Here is a 22,448-nt window from a genome sequence, read left to right on the forward strand (position 1 = left end):
TCTTAAAGAGATTTAAACATATCAACAATAACATGTTTGGAGACTATCTTCCCAGTGGAACTAGAGAGTTAAGACAAAAATAACTTCAAAAGGCACTAAGCAGCCACTCGGCAGTTAACAAGCGGAAACAACGATGGGCCAACAGATTCCATTAATGATATGGCTAATTCCCTCAATTCTCCTGACAAAGGCACGTTGTTGACAATAAGTGACATAGGTGCTCCTTCATCAAGTATGAGGGTGAGAGTTGAACACTTACTGAAAGAGTGGTTAGGTGTAAAATCTAGTGCTCTGCCGAGGTAAACTCCGCATCCTCCATGCATGCATGAAAGCGGTCATCTGAGAACCTTGAATAAATTGCAGGCCCATAAACTGTAGTGCATATTCTTGGTGCATACATGAGCTGAAACAAACTAGCTTCAGAATTATTGAAATGAATTATAAGAGGTGACTGACCAACTAATAGTCTAAGAAGCATTACAAACAGTAATTTGGAAAAGTATCGGTGATGTGTATCCATCAGATGAGCTTCAAATCTGTTGGGTTTCGTAGTAATTTCAAAAAATTTCCTACGCACACGCAAGATCATGTGATGCATAGCAACGAGAGGAGAGAGTGTTGTCTACGTACCCACGCAGACCGACTGCGGAAGCGTTGACACAACGTAGAGGAAGTAGTCGTACGTCTTCGCGATCCAACCGATCAAGCACCGAAACTACGGCACCTCCAAGTTCGAGCACACGTTCAGCTCGATGACGATCCCCGGACTCCGATCCAGGAAAGTGTCGGGGAAGAATTCCGTCAGCACGACGGCGTGGTGACGATCTTGATGCACTACAGCAGGAGGGCTTCGCCTAAACTCCGCTACAGTATTATCGAGAAATATGGTGGCTGGGGGCACCGCACACGGCTAAGGAATAGATCACGTGGATCAACTTGTGTGTTTATGGGGTGCCTCTACCTCGGTATATAAAGGAGCCAAGGGGGAGGGGGGCGCCGGCCAGGAGGAGGGCGCAGGAGGAGTCCTTCTCCTTTCGGGAGTAGGACTCCCCCCCAATCCTAGTTGGACTAGGATTCCCCGAGGGGGAAAGAGAGAGAAGGGGGGCCGGCCACCTCTCCTAGTCCTAATAGGACTAGGGGGAGGGGGGAGGCGCGCGGCCACCTTGGGCTGCCCCTTTCTCCTTTCCACTAAAGCCCATCTAGGCCCATATGGTTCCCGGGGGGTTCCGGTAACCTCCCGGTACTCCGGTAAAATCCCGATTTCACCCGGAACACTTCCGATATCCAAACATAGGCTTCCAATATATCAATCTTTACGTATCGACCATTTCGAGACTCCTCGTCATGTCCGTGATCACATCCGGGACTCCGAACAACCTTCGGTACATCAAAATGCATAAACTCATAATATAACTGTCATCGTAACCTTAAGCGTGCGGACCCTACGGGTTTGAGAACAATGTAGACATGACCGAGACACGTCTCCGGTCAATAACCAATAGCGGGACCTGGATGCCCATATTGGCTCCTACATATTCTACGAAGATCTTTATCGGTCAGACCGCATAACAACATACGTTGTTCCCTTTGTCATCGGTATGTTACTTGCCCGAGATTCGATCGTCGGTATCCAATACCTAGTTCAATCTCGTTACCGGCAAGTCTCTTTACTCGTTCTGTAATACATCATCTCGCAACTAACTCATTAGTTGCAATGCTTGCAAGGCTTATGTGATGTGCATTACCGAGAGGGCCCAGAGATACCTCTCCGACAATCGGAGTGACAAATCCTAATCTCGAAATACGCCAACCCAACATCTACCTTTGGAGACACCTGTAATGCTCCTTTATAATCACCCAGTTACGTTGTGACATTTGGTAGCACCCAAAGTGTTCCTCCGGCAAACGGGAGTTGCATAATCTCATAGTTATAGGAACATGTATAAGTCATGAAGAAAGCAATAGCAACATACTAAACGATCGGGTGCTAAGCTAATGGAATGGGTCATGTCAATCAGATCATTCAACTAATGATGTGACCTCGTTAATCAAATAACAACTCATTGTTCATGGTTAGGAAACATAACCATCTTTGATTAACGAGCTAGTCAAGTAGAGGCATACTAGTGACACTTTGTTTGTCTATGTATTCACACATGTATTATGTTTCCGGTTAATACAATTCTAGCACGAATAATAAACATTTATCATGATTATAAGGAAATAAATAATAACTTTATTATTGCCTCTAGGGCATATTTCCTTCAGTCTCCCACTTGCACTAGAGTCAATAATCTAGATTACACTGTAATGATTCTAACACCCATGGAGCCTTGGTGCCGATCATGTTTTGCTCGTGGAAGAGGCTTAGTCAACGGGTCTGCAACATTCAGATCCGTATGTATCTTGCAAATCTCTGTCTCCCACCTAGACTAGATCCCGGATGGAATTGAAGCGTCTCTTGATGTGCTTGGTTCTCTTGTGAAATCTGGATTCCTTTGCCAAGGCAATTGCACCAGTATTGTCACAAAAGGTTTTCATTGGACCCGATGCACTAGGTATGACACCTAGATCGGATATGAACTCCTTCATCCAGACTCCTTCGTTCGCTGCTTCCGAAGCAGCTATGTACTCTGCTTCACATGTACATCCCGCTACGACGCTTTGTTTAGAACTGCACCAACTGACAGCTCCACTATTTAATGTAAACACGTATCCGGTTTGCGATTTAGAATCGTCCGGATCAGTGTCAAAGCTTGCATCAACGTAACCATTTACGACGAGCTCTTTGTCACCTCCATATACGAGAAACATATCCTTAGTCCTTTTCAGGTATTTCAGGATGTTCTTGACCACTGTCCAGTGATCCACTCCGGGATTACTTTGGTACCTCCCTGCTAGACTTATAGCAAGGCACACATCAGGTCTGGTACACAGCATTGCATACATGACAGATCCTATCGCTGATGCATAGGGAACATCTTTTATATTCTCTCTATCTTCTGAAGTGGTCGGGTATTGAGTCTTACTCAATTTCACACCTTGTAACACATGCAAGAATCCTTTCTTTGCTTGATCAATTTTGAACTTCTTCAAAATTTTGTCAAGGTATGTTGTTTGTGAAAGTCCAATTAAGCGTTTTGATCTATCTCTATAGATCTTTATGCCTAATATGTAAGCAGCTTCCCCGAGGTCTTACATTGAAAAACTCTTATTCAAGTATCCCTTTATGCTATCCAGAAATTCTATATCATTTCCAATCAGTAATATGTCATCCACATATAATATCAGAAATGCTACAGAGCTCCCACTCACTTTCTTGTAAATACAGGCTTCTCCGAAAGTCTGTATAAAACCAAATGCTTTGATCACACTATCAAGGCGTTTATTCCAACTCCGAGAGGCTTGCTCCAGTCCATAAATGGATCGCTAGAGCTTGCACACTTAGTTAGCTCCCTTTCGATCAACAAAACCTTCTGGTTGCATCATATACAACTCTTCTTCCAGAAATCCATTCAGGAATGCAGTTTTGACATCCATCTGCCAAATTTCATAATCATAAAATGTGGCAATTGCTAACATGATTTGGACAGACTTAAGCATCGCTATGGGTGAGAAGGTCTCATCGTAGTCAACCCCTTGAACTTGTCGAAAACCTTTTGCGACAAGTCGAGCTTTGTAGACAGTAACATTACCGTCAGCGTCAGTCTTCTTCTTGAAGATCCATTTATTCTCAATTGCTTGCCGATCATCGGGCAAGTCAACCAAAGTCCATACTTTGTTCTCATACATGGATCCCATCTCAGATTTCATGGCTTCAAGCCATTTTGCGGAATCTGGGCTCACCATCGCTTCTTCATAGTTCGTAGGTTCATCATGATCTAGTAGCATGACTTCCAGAACAGGATTACCGTACCACTCTGGTGCGGATCTCACTCTGGTTGATCTATGAGGTTCAGTAGTATCTTGATCTGAAGTTTCATGATCATTATCATTAGCTTCCTCACTAACTGGTGTAGGTGTCACTGAAACAGTTTTCTATGATGTACTACTTTCCAATAAGGGAGCAGGTACAGTTACCTCGTCAAGTTCTACTTTCCTCCCACTCACTTCTTTCGAGAGAAACTCCTTCTCTAGAAAGTTTCCGAATTTCTTTGGCAAATCTCTCAGTATCTTCCCAATAACATTAGAAAATATGAATTTACTGCCATCAATTGTGGCTTCAATATTTGGAATCTCTTCCTCATCCCGTGGCAGGTTTTCAACTGTTTTGTCTAGAGGAGCTGAACAACTGGCCCATTCTAGCAAATTTCTTCAAAGTGGCCCATCCACTTTCTTATATCCTCGGCCTTAAGGGAATCATTAGAAGCAAACATATAAATAGAACTTCCAAGAAGTTGACCAGCTGAGAAGGCCAATAATTCATACTTCTTTGGACAAATGGAAAGTCCTTTTAGTAGGATAGATAAAACGCGATAATACAGCTAGTTTTCAAGGGTTGGGAAAAGAACGCTCATCTAGTTCTAGCAGGGATAACATCTGGAAAATGCTTAATGTAGTCTTCGTCAACAAAAGTAACTCTCTCAAAGTCAGAAACATAGTTTCTATGTGGGTTAACCACATAATTTGAAACTTCTTCCTCAGGTCCCAAAGTAGTATATTTTTGGATGGGGTAATGTGAATTCTGTAACACATCATTAATTTTCCTTCAACTTTGGTCCTAGTGGACAACAAAGTATTGCAGATCCTTTTCCTAGTATGAACCTCCTGCTAGATAAAGTGCAAAGATTCATAGCATGTAAACTCTAACTTGCTCATTTTATCAAATATCCTCCTTGAAATATGAACTAGTATTTCTTAAATAGCATTAAACAGATCAGCATTAACATGTTTGGCAACTATCTTCCCCATGTGAACAAGAGAATTGATACGAAAATAACTTCAAAAGGCAATGAGCAGCCACTTGGGCAGTCAACAACAGGAACCAACGACATGCCAATAGATTCCATCAATGATACGACCAATTCCCCCAATTCTCCTGAGAAAGGTACGTTGTTGACAATAAGTGACTAATGTGTTTAGGCTCTAAATATACCATAACAAAAAATACTCTAGTTTTAGAAAAGTTTGAGAACAAATGCAAATTCAGTTACCACTCTATTCACATTTCACGAATACAGTAGTGACCATACCACCGAGTTATGTCAAGGTATGCACACAAAGCATATCAAACTTTTTATCTGGCTCACCTCACTTGCATGAATCTCATATGTAAGATGTAAATGCGTCTAACATTTGGGGCTCTCTACCTTGCCATGTGCTCGTAAATTCTAACTAATATAATGTAAAAAGGAAATAAATAGAAGTATTAGAGTAACACGATGAGGAGCTCACCTGCAGCAAGATGCCGCTAGGCCCAACAAAGTTGCACTTCCAGCAGTTTAGGGTATGCCCAAATAACACCTCAAGCTCTTGCATCTATGGGAATCATGATCCACGTACAGGTCTATGCGCCGCCTCCCCGGGATGACTTCTACGCAAAGTCTATCCCAAGAATTAGCCGCCTCTAATTTGTGCTCGGCAACGCGGTTGCCTAGCACAAAGCATCTGAAAGTGAATTAGGTCATCATCATGGAGACAAGTAGCGACTGGACAATATAGGTAGTTATCGCTTGAGTCCTTCCTATTTGCAGCCTTCCATATTGTATTTACGTCAGTTCTTACCTAGCCCAAATGATCAAAGCAAGGGCACTGATCACTTCTACAAGATGTTTATTTTGTAAATATTTTACTCCTCACAACTTTGTCAGCCCTCTCTTATGAATTTTCTGTGAAAACATGTATTCGAGAACCAAGACAGAACCACCACAACCCTCCATTTCCTTTGGTGGGCAAGGTATGTCATCATCACTATTTGCTCTCCATAGTTGCAGAGGGCAAGGTTTGTTAACATAAGTAGTGGAGTCCTTCTTCCTCCTCAAAGGGATACTACGATTCTCACTCTTTGAATGAAAATTCTTGCCGAAAATATAGTCCTTTCCTCTATTCTCATATTGGATGCTATCCACCTCTTCTCCTTTGGGGATCTAATCTTGATGAAGCTCCCAGTAGTAGACGAGGCACGACTCTAGGGCTTGCAAGGGAGGCAACGTGTGTTTCATGATCTGACCCTAGTGCGGCAAGGTTTTCCTGTTGGCTATTGGGCACATGAGGTGCCACCCCAATAGGTAATACAATGGGGCAAATGCCCAGCGACGTGAGTCACCTTCACTTGCGTGGCCATGCGCGGGGTGCGAGCAGTTGTGCGACATGTGGTGTTGTGTGCTGCGGCGAGTCCAGCGGTGGCATGACAGTCGTCTTGGCTCGCATGGCGATGTTCGCGGCGCATGCACGATACTAATTTTGCAACATCCGACTTAACTGGTAGTAACTTTGTAGATACTGCAATGAGTATTGATCACAATATTGCTATCCCCCTTCGTTCGTCCCCTAACAATTTGTGACACTTCCAGTTGATCTCTACTTGATCCTCTTGTGTGTAAAACACAAAATCCGTCTATCGTGTAGTTTTATAGAGGATGGAAACGTGGAAGAATCACGACGACAAGAGGTGCTAGGCTTGCCTGATGGTGGATGTGGGAGAGGAGAATGATTGGGATTGGAACAATTCATTTAATACTTTGGTCCCAGCCCGACTCTCTGGTATTATGGCTCATTTTCCTGCTATGATCCTCCTACTAGATGAAATGCAAAGGTTCCTAGCATGTAAACTCTAACTTGCTCATTTTCTCAGAGATCCTCCTTGAAATATGAAGTGGTATTTCTTCAAGAGCTTTAAACATATCAATAGTAACATGTTTGGAGACTATCTTCCCCGTGGAACTAGAGAGTTGAGACAAAAAATAACTTCAAAAGGCACTAAACAACCACTCGGCAGTCAACAAGTGGAACCAACGATGGGCCAACAGATTCCATTAATGATATGGCCAATTCCCTCAATTCTCCTGACAAAGGCACGTTGTTGACAATAAGTAACACGGGTGCTCCTTCATCAAGTATGAGGGTGAGAGTTGAACACTTACTGAAAGAGTGGTTAGGTATAATATCTAGTGCTCTGCCCAGGTAAAATCTGCATCCTCCATGCATGCATGAAAGCGGTCATCTGAGAACCTTGAATAAACTGCAGGTCCATAAATTTTAGTGCATATTTTGGTGCATACATGAGCTGAAATAAACATTGAATTGACGTTACTCAAGATGATATATATATATATATACCATCTTCAGAATTATAGAATGAATTATAAGAGGCGATTGACCAACTAATAGTCTAAGAAGCATTACAATCAGTAATTTAGAAATGTATCAGTGATGTGTATTCATTAGATGAGCTTCAAATCCGTATCACTCTAATTAAAAACCACCAACTGAGATATGAATAGGAGTGTAAACAAAAATAGCAGAGCTATCCATCTTACTTAAATTGCTCTAGCGCATAATTGCAAACAAGACCACTGTGATAGTTCACTCTAGTTTCCTAACTTGGGAATTTGCTAGAATTTTAGCCCACACAAGTATTAAGGAAGGAAGTACATCTAGAGCTTCCTGTTGCAAAGTTCAAGCAAGATATTCCCACATTTGACATATTGGATACCACTAGATCCATATAACATCTTGCAGTAACATTTTCCCATATATAAATAGTTAGCAACCTACTAGCACCGGTGCACATCATCTATTTTTGCAATAGAAGCCCCTGCCCCAAAAAATTGTCGAGCACATGCATTAGAAATAAGAAGAAGGCACATCCAATCCATTAACCCAACATGACATAATTTATTCATATAGCATGTCTAGGCTTTGCTCCAACTTGTAATGTTAAACATTGCGCTCTTAGATTCAAATTTATTCATGTTAGGTCGCGGAGAAATATTACGAAAGGAATCATGGTCGACAACAACAACCACAACTCCTTTGTAGCTACCACTACCATACCCTATGTGAAAAGCTAAAGGAGGATTAGTACGGTTTAATCCAATTCGGTGAGCAATTTCTTGGGGAAATCCCTCAGTATCTTTGCAATACCATCAGAAAATAGGTATTTAGTTCCACATCCCGTGGCAGGATTTCAACTGTTTGTCTGGAGGAGCTGAACAGCTGGTCCATTCTAGTGAATTTCTTCAAAGTGGCCCATCCACTTTCTTATATACTCGGCTTTAAGGGAATCATTAGAAGCAAACATCCAAATAGAACTTCCACGAAGTTGCATCTGAGATGGCAAGGAATTATACTTCTTTGGACCAACGGAAAATCCATTTAGGATAGATAAAATGCGATAATACAACCAGTTTTCAAGGGTTGGGAAAATAACTCTCATCTAGTTCTAGCGGCGATAACATCTGGAAAAAGCTTACTGCAGTCTTCGTCAACAAAAGTAACTCTGTCAAAATGAAAAAGCATACTTTCTATGAGGGTTGACCACATAATTTGAAACTTCTTCCTTAGGTCCCAAGTAGTATATTTTTGGATGGAGTAATGTGAATTTTCTTTCAACTTCGGCCCTACTAGACATCAAAGTATTGCGACTCATTTTCCTAGTATGAGCCTCGTGCTGGATGAAGTGAAAAGATTCATAGCATGTAAACTCTAACTTGCTCATTTTCTCAAAAATCCTCCTTCAAATATGAACTGGTGTTTCTTAAAGAGCTTTAAATAGATTAGAATTAACATGTTTGGCTACTATCCTCCCCATGTTAACAAGAGAATTTAGATGAAAATAACTTCACAAGGCAATGAGCAGCCACTCGGGCAGTCAACAAGGGGAACCAACAATGTGCCAAGAGATTCCATTAATGATATGACCTATTCCCCCAATTCTCCTGACAAAGGTAAGCTGTTGACAATAAGTGTCAAGTGTGTTTAGGCTCTAAATATACCATAACAAAAAATACTCTAGTTTTACTAAAGTTTGAGAATAAATGCAAATTCAGTTACCACTCTACTCACATTTCATGAATATAGTAGCGAACCGTACCACCAGGTTATACCAAGGTATGCACACAATGCATATCAAACTTTTTATCCGCCTCACCTCACTTCCACGAATCTCATATGTGAGATGTAAATGCATGTAACATTTGGGGCTTTCTACCTCGCCATGTGATTGTAACATCTAACTAATATTATGTAAAAAGGAAAGTAATAGAAGTATTAGAGCAACACGGTGAGCAACTCATCACCTGCAGCAACATGCCGCAAGGCCCAACAAAGCTGCACTTTTAGCAGTTTTGGACGTGCTCAAAGAACACCTTCAGCTTGCACCTCTGGGAATCATGATTTAGGTACAGGTCTATGCGCCACTTTCCCGGGATGACTTCTATGCGGATGCTATCCCAAGAATTAGTCGCCTTAAATTTGTGCTCGGCGACGCGGTTGCCTAGCCCAATGCATCTGAAAGTGAATTAGGTCATCATCATAGAGACAAGTGGCGTTTGGACAATATAGGTAGTTATAAGTTGAGTGCTTCCTATTGCAGCCTTCCGTACTGTCTTTACATCAGTTCTTACCCTGCTTGAATGATCAAAGCAAGGGCACTAATCACTTATACTAAATGTTGCTCTTGCAAATATTTCACTCCTCACAACTTTTTCAGCCCTCTCTTACGCAATTTATCTGAAAACATCCATTTGAGATCCAAGACAGAACCACCAGAACCCCCCATTTCCTTTGGTGGGCAAGGATTTCATCATCATTAGTTTCTCTCCATAGTTGCAGAGGGCAAGGTTTGGTAACACCAGTAGGGGAGGCCATCTTCCTCCTCAAAGGGACACTATGATTCTCACCCTTTGAATGAAATTCTTGCCGAAAATATAGTCCTTTCCTCTATTCTCATACTGCATGCTCTCCACCTCTTCTCCTCCGGGGATCTAATCTTTATGAAGCTCCGAGCAGTAGATGAGGCATGACTCTAGGGCTTGCAAGGGAGGCAAAGTGTGTCTCGTGATCTGACTCTAGTGTTACAAGGTTTTCCTGTCGAATTTGGACACATGAGGTGCCACCCCAAGAGGTAATACAAGGGGGCAACCACACGGCGACAGGAGTCACCTCACTTTTGTGGCTATGCACAGGGTGCGAGCAATTGTGCGACATGTAGCGCCGCGCACCGCGGCGAGGCCAGCGGTGGCATGACAACCGTCGGGGCTCGCTGGCGATGCTCATGGCACTACACGATAGTAATTTTGCAACATCCGACTGAACTGGTAGTAACTTTGCAGATAGTGAAATGACTATTGATCACAATATTGTTATCCCCCTCCATTCCTTCTCTAACAATTTGTGTGACTTCCACTTGATCTCTCCTTGACCCGCTTGTGTGTAAAACACACAAATCCCTCTATCATGTAGTTTTATGGAGGATGGAAACGTGGAAGAATCACCACGACAATTACAAGAGGCGCTAGGCTTGCATGATGGTGGATATCAGAGAGGAGAATTATTGATATTGGAGAAGTTCATTTAATACATTGATCACAGCCCCACCCCTGGTATTGTGCCCCTTTTCCCGCTATGAGCCTCCTACTAGATGAAATGCAAAGGTCCACAACATGTAAACTTTGACTTGCTCATTTTCTCGAAAAACCTCCTTGAAATATGAAGTGGTATTTCTTCAAGAGCTTTAAACTTATCAGCAATAACATGTTTGGCGGCTATCTTCCCCATGGAACAAGAGAGTTCATACAAAAAATAACTTCAAAAGGCACTGAGTAGCCACTCGGCACTCAATAAGGGGAACCAATGATGGGCCAACAGATTCCATTAATGATATGGCTAATTCCCTAAATTCTCCCGACAAAGGTACGTTGTTGACAATAAGTGACACGGGTGCACCTTCATCAAGTATGAGGGTGAGAGTTGAACACGTACTGAAAGAGTGGTTAGGTGTAAAATCTAGTGCCTTGACCCAGGTAAACTTTGCATCCTCCATGCATGCATGAAAGCAGTCATCTGAGAACCTTGAATAAACTGCAGGCCCAGAAATTGTAGTGCATATTCTTGGTGCATACATGAGCTAAAACAAACATCAAATTGGCATTACTCAAGATGATATATATTTTAACTAGCTTCAGAATTATAGAATGAATTATAAGAGGCGCCTGACCAACTAATAGTCTAAGAAGCATTACATTTAGTAATTTAGAAAATTATCGGTGGTGTATTCACCAGATGAGCTTCAAATCCATATCACTCTAATCAGAAACCACCAAGTGAGATATGTATATGAGTGTAAATAAAAATAGCAGAGCTATCCATCTTACTTTATGGGCTCTAACGAATAATTGCAAACCAGACCACTATAATAGTTCACTCTAGTTTCCTGACATGGGGATTTGCCAAATTTTTAGCCCACGCAAGTATTAAGGGAGGAAGTACATCTAGAGCTTCATGTTTGAATGTTCCAGCAAGATGTTCCCACATTTGACATACTGGATACCACTAGATCCATAGAACATCTTGCTGTAACATTTGCCCATATATAAATAGTTAACAAACTGCTAGCACTGTTGCACATCATCTATTTTTGCAATAGATGCCCTTGCCCCAAAAAATTATTCAGCACGTGCATTGGTGAGAAAAAGAAGGCACATCCAAACCATTACCCCAACATGACATAATTTCATGATTCATACATCATGGTTGGGCTTTGCTCCAACTTGTAAGTTGTAATGTTAAACATTGTGCTCTAAGATTCGAATTTCTCTTTGTAGGCCGCGGATATATATTATGAAAGGAATCATGGTCGACAACCAACTCCTTTGTAGCTAACACTAACATACCTTATTTGAAAAGCTGAAGAAGGGTTAGTACGGTCTAATCCAATTTGGTGATCAATTTGTTTGGCAAATCTCTCAGTATCTTCCCAATACCATTAGAAAATATGTATTTAGTGCCATCAATTGTGACTTAAAATTTTTGAATCTCTTCCACATCCCGTGGAAGGATTTCAAATGTTTGTCTGGAGGAGCTCAATGGCTGGCCCATTCTAGTGAATTTCATCAAAGTGGCCCACTCACTTTCTTATATCCTCGGCCTTAAGGGAATCATTAGAAGCAAACATCCAAACAGAACTTCCATGAAGTTGACCTACTGAGAAGGGTAGGAATTCATACTTCTTTGGACTAATGAGAAGTCCTTCTTTCAGGATAGATAAAATGCGATAATACAACCAGTTTTCAAGGGTTGGGAAAAGAACCCGCATCCAATTCTAGTAGAGATAACGTCTGGAAAAAGCTTACTACAGTCTTCGTCAACAAAAGTAACTTTAGCAAAGTCAGAAGCATACTTTCTATGAGGGTTAACCACATAATTTGAGACTTCTTCCTCAGGTCCCAAGTAGTATATTTTTGGATGGACTAATGTGAATTGTGTAACACATCATTAATTTTCCTTCAACTTCGGTCCTACTGGACATCAAAGTATTGCGGCTCCTTTTCCTAGTATGAGCCTCCTGCTTGATGAAATGCAAAGATTCATAGCATGTAAACTCTAACTTGCTCGTTTTCTAAAATATCCTCCTTGAAATATGAACTGGTATTTCTTAAAGAGCTTTAAAAAGATCAACATTAACATGTTTGGCAACTATCTTCCCCATTTGAAAAAGAGAATTGTGACGAAAATAACTTCAAAATGCAACGAGGAGCCACTCAGGCAGTCAACAAGGGGAACCAACGATGGGACAACAGATTCCATTAGTGGTACGACCAATTCCCCAATTCTCCTGACAAAGGTAAGCTGTTGACAATAAGTGACAAATGTGTTTAGGCTCTAAATATATCATAACAAAAAATACTCTAGTTTTACTAAAGTTTGAGAACAAGTGCAAATTCAGTTACCACTCTACTCAATTTTCACGAATACAATAGTGAACCATACCACCAAGTTATACCAAGGTATGCACACAATGCATATCAAACTTTTTATCCGCCTCACCTCACTTGCATGAATCTCATATGTGAGATGTAAATGCATCTAACATTTGGGGATTTATACCTCGCCATGTGATCGTAACGTCTAACTAATATTATGTAAAAAGGAAAGAAATAGAAGTATTAGAGCAAAACGGTGAGCAGCTCACCTGCAGCAAGAAGCCGCTAGGCCCAACAAAGTTGCACTTGTAGCAGTTCCGGATGTGCTCAAAGAACGTCTCAAGCATGCACCTCTAGGAATCATGATTCAGGTACAGGTCTATGCGCCACTTCCCCGTGATGACTTCTACGTGGACGCTATATGAAGAATTAGCTGCCTTAAATTTGCGCTCGGCGACGCAGTTGCCTAGCCCAATGCATTTGGAAGTGAATTAGGTCATCATCATGGAGACAAGTGGCGACTGGACAATATAGGTAGGGATCACTTGAGTCCTTCCTATTTGTAGCCTTCCATACTGTCTTTATGTCAGTTCTTACCCTGCCCGAGTGATCAAAGGAAGGGCACTGATCACTTCTAGAAAATGTTGCTTTTGCAAATATTTCACTCCTCACAACTTTGTAAGCCCTCTCTTATGCATTTTCTCCGAAAACATGCATTTGAGATCCAAGATAGAACCACCACGACTCCCATTTCCTTTGGTCGGCAAGGTATGCCATCATCACTATTTGCTCTCCATAGTTGCAGAGGACAAGGTTTGCAAACATCAGTACGGGAGTCCATCTTCCTCCTCAAAGGAACATTATGATTCTCACCCTTTGAATGAAAATTCATGCCGAAAATATAGTCCTTTCCTCTATTCTCATACTGCATGATGCCCACCTCTTCTCCATGGATCTAATCTTTATGAAGCCCCTGGCAGTAGATTAGATACGACTATAGGGCTTGCAAGGGAGGCAAAGTGTGTCTCGTTTTCTGACCCAAGTGCGACTAGGTTTTCCTGTTGGATATGGGCACATGAGGTGCCACCCCAAGAGGTAGTACAAGGGGGGAAACGCACGACGACGAGAGTCACCTCCGCCTTTGTGGCCATGGGCGGGGTGAGAGCAGTTGTGCGACATGCGATGTTGCATGCTGCAGCGAGGCCAGCGGTGGCATGAAAGTCGTTGGGGCTTGCAAGGCGATGCTTGCAGCATCTACATGATAGTAATTTTGCAACACCCGATTGAACTGGTAGTAACTTTGAAGCTAGTGTAACGAGTATTGATGACAATATTTTTATCCCCCTTCATCCCTCCTCCAACATTTTGTGTGATTTCCACTTGATCTCTCCTTGACCCACTTGTGTAAAACACACAAATCTGTCTATCATGTAGTTTTATAGAGGATGAAAACATGGAAGAATCACCATGATAAGAGGCGCTAGGCTTGCAGGATGGTGGATTTGGGAGAGGAGAATTATTAAGATTGGAGAAGTTCATTTAATCTTTGATCCCAGCCCCACTCTCTGGTATTGTGGCTCCTTTTCCTGCTATGAGCCTCCTACTGGATGAAATGCAAAGGTTCATAGCATGTAAACTCTAACTTGCCCATTTTCTCAAAAATCCTCCTTGAAATATGAAGTGGTATTCTTCACAAGCTTTAAGCATATTAGCATTAATGTGTTTGGCGACTATCTTCCCAATGAAATTAGAGAGTTGAGACGAAAAATAACTTCAAAATGCATTAAGTAGCCACTCGGTAGTCAACTAGGGGAACCAACGATGGGCCAATAGATTCCATTACTGATATGGCCAATTCACTCAATCTCCTGACAAAGCTATGTTGTTGACAATAAGTGACACTGTGCACCTTCATCAAGTATGAGGGTGAGAGTTGAACACTTTCTGAAAGAGTGGTCAGGTGTAAAATCTAGTGCTCTGACCCAGGTAAACTTCGCATCCTCCGTGCATGCATGAAAGCGGTCGTCTGAGAACATTGAATAAACTGCAGGCCCAGAAACTGTATTTCATATTCTTGGTGCATACATGAGGTGAAACAACCATTAAATTGACATTAGTTAAGATGATATATGTTTTTACCATCATTGGAATCATAGATTGAATTATAAGAGGCACCTGACAAACTAATAGTCTAAGAAGCATTAAAATCAGTAATTTAGAAAAGTGTCTAAAGAAAAATAGCAGAGCTATCCATATTACTTTATGGGCTCTAGCGCATAATTGCAAACAAGACCAGTGTGATAGTTCACTCTAGTTTCCTAACTTGGGAATTTGCCAAAGTTTTAGCTCACGCAAGTATTGAGGGAGGAAATACATCTACAGCTTCGTGTTTCAAAGTTCAAGCAATATGTTCCCACAATTTACATACTGGATACCACTAGATCTATACAACATCTTGTTGTGACATTTGCCGATATACAAATAGTTAACAAACTGCTAGCACTTGTGCACATCATCTATTTTTACAATAGATGCCCCTACCCCAAAAAATTGTCCAGCACATGCAATGGAAAGAAAAAGTAGGCACATCCAATCCAGTAACCCAACATGATATAATTTCATAAACTGTTGTTAACAAAAGCAAGAGTCTTATTTGTATGAGTCAATATTTTGAAAAGCCATTAACTAAATTTAATTATGTAAAAACAAGCGACTATTTGGATAGTTAGGATAGCACTTAGTGAAACAAGCTTTATGTGTTTAGGCTCTAAATATGTCATAACAAAAAATACTCTAGTTTTATTAAAGTCTGAGAGCAAACAAATGCAAATTCAATTACCACTCCAGTCACATTTCCTGAATACAATAGCGAACCATACCACCGAGTTATACCAAGGTATGCACACAATTCATATCAAACTTCTTATCTACCTCACCTCACTTGCATGAATCTCATATGTGAGGTGTAAACGCATCTAAAATTTGGGGTTCACTACCTCGCCATATGATCGTAACATCTAACTAATATTATGTAAAAAGGAAAGAAATGGAAGTATCAGAGCAACATGGTGAGCAGCTCACCTGCAACAAGATGCCGCTAGACCCAACAAAGTTGCACTTGTAGAAGTTCCGGATGTCCTCAAAGTACACGTCAATCTTGTACCTATGGGAATCATGATTCAGGTACATGTCTATGTGCCGCTTCCTCGGGATGACTTCTACGCGGATGCTATCCCAAGAATTAGCCGCCTCAAATTTGTGCTTGGCGACGCGGTTGCCTACCCCAATGCATCTGAAAGTGAATGAGGTCATCATCTTGGACACAAGTTACGACTGGACAATATAGGTAGTTATTACTTGAGTCCTTCCTATTTGCAGCCTTCCATACTGTCTTTATGTCGGTTCTTTCCCTGCCCAAATGATCAAAGCAAGGGCACTATCTTTATGTCGGTTCTTCACTCACAACTTTGTCAGCCCTCTCTTATGCATTTTCTTCGACAACATGCATTTGAGATCCAAGACAGAACCACCACAGCCCCCCATTTCCTTTGGTGGGCAAGGTATGCCATCATCACTATTTGCTGTCCACATTTGCAGAGGGCAAGGTTTGCTAACATCGGTAGGGGAGTCCATCTTCCTCCTCAAAGGGACACTACGATTCTCACCCTTTGAATGGAAACTCTTGTTGAAAGTATAGTCCTTTCCTCTATTCTCATATTGCACACTAGGGCTTGCGAGGGTGGCAAAGTGTGTCTCCTGATCTGACCCTAGTGCGACAAGGTTTTACAGTCGGATATGGGCACCAGAGGTGCCACCCACAGAGGTAATACAAGGGAGCAACCACACGGCGACGTGAGTCACCTCCACTTCTATGGCCATGTGCGGGGTGCGACCAGTTATGCGACATGTAGCGTTGCATGCTGCGACGAGGCCAGCGGTGGCATGACAGCCGTCATGGCTTGGAGCTTCTGCACGATAGTAATTTTGCAACATCTGAATGAACTAGTAGTAATTTTGCAGATAGTACAATGAGTATTGATCACAAGATTGCTATCCCTCTCGATTCCACCCCTGACAACTCTCTTCAACTCGGTTGTGTGTAAAACGCACAAATCCGACTATCATGGAGTTTTATAGAGGATGGAAACATGGAAGAATCACCACGACAAGAGGTGCTAGGCTTCCATGTTGATGGATTTGGGAGAGGAGATTATTGGGATTGGAGAAGTTCATTTTATACTTTGATCCCAACTTCACTCTCCTGTATTGTGACTCATTTTCCTTCTATGAGCCTCCTACTGGATGAAGTGCAAAGGTTCATAGCATGTAAACTCTAACTTGCTCATTTTCTTGGAAATCCTCTTTGATATATGAACTTGTATTTATTCAAGATCTTTAAACAGATCAGCATTAACATGTTTGGTAACTATCTTCCCCATGTGAACAAGAGAATTGAGACGAAAAATAACCTCAAAATGCACTGAGCAGTCGGGGAACCAACGTGGGCCAACAGATTCCATTAATGATATGGCCAATTCCCTCAATTCTCCTCATAAAGGTAACCCACATGCACTCACTACTAGGGAAAAGCCTACCAGCAGCGAGGGTTTTGGGCCTCTCAGTAGCGCGGGCACCGGCGCTACTAATAAGGCGCTACAGCTAACGTATAGCAGTAGCGCCGGTTGTCCCACACTACTGCTATACATGAATAGCTGTAGCGCTCTTTGGGAAAGGGCGCTACTGATATTATCTGCAGCGCTGTTTGCTGGGACGCGCTACTAACAATGCGGCGCTACTGCTAAATTTCCCCCCTCGCTACTACTAGTTTATTTATTAGTTTTTTCCTGAATATTTGTTTTGTATTTGTTTTGTATTTGAATAGGCTTTATACAATAATCTTTAGCATATCATACACGTACAAATGTAATCATAGCATATACATACAATTAGTCTCATCAAATCATGTCATCATCATAATCATCATCCAACACAAAGTGGTCTCTCGTCATCATCTCAAAAATAGCGATACAAGTCTCGAATGATATGCAAATACATCGTCATTGATCTAAACAATGATATGCGCGAGAAGAGCTATCACTTTGAGAACATGAGTTCGTATCCGTCTTTCGCATTAGCTTGAACCTCTAAACTAACTACTGCCTGTCGCTCGGAAACCGGAAGGGCCTGACACTCCGACCACTTGTCGTATATATACTCCTGGCATAGCACTTGTTCGCCATCTATGATCTATGCACCTGCATCATCACATGAGTCGATGATATGCAACATATATAGTTGAGCAACAGAAAGAGACAGACTTGGCAAAAATAAAAACAACATATCATAAGCATAAATAACAAAGTTCATCGTACCCCAAAATGCCCTAACTAGAGTGATTTTCGCTAGTCGAGGAGGAGGACGGTTTAATTACATCACAAATAAAGTTTCACCGTGAATAACTCAAAGTTTTGTCATACAGAAAGTATGGACTAAACGGACACATTGTCATATATCGACAATCACTCCAACATGTCGTTCCATCCATCCAAGTCAGGGAGATAGTCCCCGAGCCTAGTGAAAGGCTTCAGGTCGAGACGTTGAGAGGCTATCCATGTTCGGACGTCTTCCCGCGACATTTGTCCTTCTCCGTAGAACATCCCTGTTTTTCCGACGACCTCCTTCATGATGATTTGGGCAAGTTCGCGCTGGATGTTATAGAACTCAGCTCGAAGTCGATGATCCTCAATATCTCCTATGTCCTTTGCCCATTGCAGAATATGGGCATCGACGGATCTAGGTGACATGCGAAGGTTCTGGTGATCCCGTTTGTACTCCAGCATGTGGTGTAGGACATAGAATCCATCATTAAGAGAATCGTTCAGTTGCTGGATGTAGCAGAAGTCGGTCTTATGGCCGAAGGCGACCCTGCCGCCCCTTCTCTTCTTGTCCCTGACCTCTCCACCCCTTGCTTGGTAGTAAAACATAGCACTGTCGAGAACATCCTTGATGTGGGTGTAATCATTTTTGTGAATGTTCTTCGACGAGTCCAAGTAAAGAGCATGGGAGAATCGGGGGTAGAGGATGATGAGGACGGCGCGCCCGCCGCTGCGCAAAATAAGTCCTCAAATTAATTAGCCTCCACCGTGCAAATGAATGATTGAAATCGAAGGAAGGATAGCAGCGCGGATGACTTACACGGGATGATAAGGCACGAGAATCGCCCCCTTGTCCTTATTGGTGAGCATGAAACTGACGGTGTAATCCCTCGCGTATTCACGGTGATTTGCGCAGACTCCCAAGAAGCCCTCGTGCATGTAGTACGGGTCAGCGACACAGATATGAGATATCTTCTCAACCCCGATGATGTAGTTCATGTGCAAGGCATAAAGGCGGACAAACGTAAAATCCAGCTTCTTCACGTGAAACATGTCGAATATGTAATCAAATCGGAGGAAGAACTTATCCGTGGGGAAGCTGTCGACGTACGACATTTGCCGCGGAACGTTAACCACATAGAGTGGGTATCCTGGATCTTTCGAGGCGATGAGGTCTTTCTCTACCCGCAGCACATCGTCATGAAGTCTCTTTAGATCGCCGAATCTGCCCGTAGCGCTGTTGCAGGTAGGATTGGTTGACCGGGGATATGCCATTTATCCGCACCGGGGATATCTATACGGTCCTGAAGCCGAGGCTGCTGAGGCGGCTGGATCATAGAAACAGTTTTTTGCCTTTCCTTGCTCTCTTCCTAAACTTCTTTACTACCGGAAGGTCGTCCATAATATGTTGAGACGGCAATTCAGGCACCGACTCATGACGCTCAAACCCCGAGGAGGCGCCAGTATAGACATAATATTCAGCAGCGCCATCGTCGTCCTCACTCTCGTCCATGGCGACGTCATCAGTGACTAATGGAGCCTCCTCCTTACCCCGTCCGCTATCACCCAACCCGACACCCGACGATAATTGGGTAGGTGGGGTGTTGATGTTCATACCTTGCTGAGGTTGCGTGCTCGTGGGTGTGCTCCTGGCCGCCTCTAGACGAAGCAGACTCTTTGGCCACAACATGACCCACCCAGCATTGCAACAATCACCAAGCCGCCAGGTGTCTCGTCGTCATCCCCCAGTAGTACTGGAGGAGGCAAATTCTCGTGGCCCGGTTTGACACTGGCCACGGAAACCTTGAAGGTGTTTGGGGGGATCGGCCGGCTGTGGAACAATGGTTCCTTCGGCTCCATTATCGTCGCCTTCCCCACGTCAACCTTCTGGTCGCCGATGGTGTACAATATGGTGCACGGGGTTTCGTCGGCCTGCAAAGAAAAGTCTGCGACGTGAGACATCCGAAGTCAGCAGGTGTAGCTGCAGGTGCTGGTGCAACGCTAGTCGAGCTGCTCCCCGCCAAGAAGTCAGCAAGGGGAAAGTCCGCTGCATCTTTTTTTGGATTTTGCCTGGTCCAATTGAAAATGGCCGGAACCAAGGTAGTAGAAATATCTAAAGCCACCTGTTTTGTGGCAGCTACCGCTGTTGCGACTGTCTCAGTTGATTTCTTCTCAACCACAATCTCAACCCTCTTGTCGATGTTTTCTTCATTTAACCTCCATCTTTCCTTTCTCTCCTCCGTGGTCTCACGGTAGTACTTCTTCCACGTGGCGCCGTCTCCGACACCGTGCACGCGTCCATACGACGGTCGAGTATCCACCGGTTGTTGTTTCAATATGTTCAACGCCCGGTTGAATGGAGTGTCCCACTTGGGCCTCACCAATGCCTCAGACGGCGAGTCGCTTTCGGCCGCAATCCTGTGCTGCTCTCTCTGCAAAAGGCACAACGATCATTTACAAATATGACTAACGTGTGCAGTCGAATTGATCAGAAACTAAAATTACCAGCAGTCTCATGAACTCCGTAATGACCAGTGTTGTCTCGTAAACCTTTTTCACTCGGTCCCAACGGTGCCGGGCCCTGAGGATGTCATGCTCCTACGAGACGGTGAACTCCGCCAAGGGGTCTGGGATGCCCAGACTCGCGGCTTCCACGTCCTCCTTGGCCCATTTGGACCTCTTTCCGCCGTAACCACGGCTTCCGAGGTGGTGGCTCCCAATGTACCTCTCTTGAAGCCCCTTCATGTACTTAGACTTTTTTTGGCATCTTCGGCCTCGCAAGCCTCCTTGAATATTTGAAACTGCTCTTCCGTGATTATCCTTTACAATCTCGGAGTAGGGTTCCTTCTTGTCGATGATCCTTGCTTTCACTCGATTTTTCCAGGCGGCCGACGCGTCGCTAAACTTGGTCATGGCGTGTTTGTTTATCTTCTTCATTGCCGGGTCCTCATCTGGATCTTTATAATCCTTCTCATTCCGGCCCAGGAACAAGAATATCTGGTGAAACTTCTTTAGGAGGGAGCTCCTCATATTTTCTATCTTCTATAGTTTCTCATCGTTGATGGTGGCAATTGTCCGTATGATGCAGCCTATTTGATTGCCGTAGCATCGACGCGCTTCCTCGGGCGCCGTTGGTTCAAAATTGCAGTCCACCTCCGTGACCACCACTCTAGTAGTCCTGAGTTTGTTAGGAAGGCGTTGCCTCTTTGCTTTCGGTTCTACACCGGCTCCGCTCCCTGAGGCAGCGCCTGTCTCAGTCTCAGCGCTGGTCTCGATGCCGGTCTGAGTCTGAGCGCTGGTCTCAGTCTCAGCACCGGTCTGCGTGTCGGTCTCAGTCCCCGATGCCACCGGTGGGCCCAGCAATAACATCGGTTGATCATCGATAAGGCTAAAAAATTCATCTGCCGCCCGGTAGGCGTCGTCGCAATCACCAGAACCCTTTCCTTCATCGTTGCTAGCCATGTTTCCTATGATTAAATCTAGTCAATTAATTCTAGACCTAATAAAATGAATAATGACAGAAAAATGTCCAATTGTTTTGCAGGAATGTTAACTTCTTCCTGGTGCGGCAAATCACGGGCACTCGATATGTCCAAGTTTGTAGCACAAGTCATGCCAAAATTCACGGAAAAATTCGGCATGAGCTTTGCTAAAAAGTGGACAAATCGAGAACCTGAAATTTGCCGGAAAAGAAATGAATCAACATTCCGGCAAAACATGGGCCACTAAGCATCATTCCCTGCAAACAGTGTCCAAATATACACGAGCAACCACATGTGCAAATAGTGTAGAAGAATATTCATTTAACTACTAATAGAACAAAATTTAATTAACTTTAGTGCTCTGTAATGATGAAAGGAAAAAAATTCAGTTAACTACTAGTTTCATTCATTTATGTTATTCATTTAACATCACCTAATTAACCTACTGTACCAATACTACTAGCAGCACTACTAACCTAATTAACCTAGCAAAACTCTAGTGCCCTAACTGAAAAACATCTAATTAACATCTAATTTTTTCTCTAAAATACAGAGAGAGATGAGTGAGGGGGAGGGGTGGGGGACTTACAGAGAGGGGAGAGATGGTGGCGGGGAGGTGCTCGGTGACGAAGGCAGGGGCGGAGAGGGCGGGCTCGGGCACGGGCAAGGGCGGTCCTAGCGGGCTGGGGCGGCGGTGAGGTGGAGGGCGCCGACGGTGACGTGGAGGG

At 43.2% G+C, this 22,448-nt stretch overlaps 1 pseudogene; it reads right to left on the reverse strand.

The window, feature by feature from the left end:
- The window catches only part of LOC119353934, a 75,176-nt pseudogene that overhangs the window by 26,685 nt on the left and 26,043 nt on the right, over window positions 1-22,448 (reverse strand).

Source organism: Triticum dicoccoides, chromosome 1A (assembly GCF_002162155.2).
Source record: "Triticum dicoccoides isolate Atlit2015 ecotype Zavitan chromosome 1A, WEW_v2.0, whole genome shotgun sequence".
In the NCBI taxonomy this organism is placed as follows: Eukaryota; Viridiplantae; Streptophyta; class Magnoliopsida; order Poales; family Poaceae; genus Triticum; species Triticum dicoccoides.